Consider the following 726-nt stretch of genomic DNA (forward strand, 5'->3'; position numbering starts at 1 on the left):
TAATTTAAAAAAATAATCTCTATTTTTTACGAGTAATTTTCTTTTACCTAGACCATAATTTTTTTTTACTTTAAAAAAGGCTTTTATAAAAAAAATTACCAATTCACCACTACTAATATAAATTCCAAGTTCAAAAAGTTCAAAACCAACTAATGTTGTTTTCCTGCATTATCTTTCTTTATTGGGGAAAAAACTGAAGAATAAGGGATATCTCCAAAAAAAAAAAAAATTAAATAAATAAAAAACCACTCCGTTGTAAACATGTTTTTTTCCTCTTCTGGCATCTTTCCTGACGGAACAGCCTTTTTTTTATCACCTCTTTTTGTCGCTGACAACTTTGGGGAGTGGTTAGGACATTTTACATTATATTTTCGTTGAATATTTTTTTTGGGATAGTACTCTACGTATGAAAAAACCGTACTGCAAAGGAAATTTGATGATGTTAAAAACCAGTATTGGTAAACATACATATATATATATATACTCGGTAGTTACTGTATAATAAGTTACGGTCTGAGTCAGCTGTTATTTCGATGTCAGCTGACTGAGGGGATCAGCTGATCGAGGGTATATAAGAGATGTAGCGAACACAATAAAGCTACCTCCCTATTCCTAGTATGCTCACGGCAGACTCATGCCATCATCGATGACACCGCCTTCAGCGGACCCGGCAGGTTATCTTATAATGCCACACTGGCAATCCAAGATATTACCTACCTGTATATA

The sequence above is a fragment of the Halyomorpha halys genome, unplaced genomic scaffold (genome assembly GCF_000696795.3).
Source record: "Halyomorpha halys isolate HHAL.00 unplaced genomic scaffold, Hhal_1.1 Scaffold1135.1, whole genome shotgun sequence".
NCBI classification, from domain to species: Eukaryota; Metazoa; Arthropoda; class Insecta; order Hemiptera; family Pentatomidae; genus Halyomorpha; species Halyomorpha halys.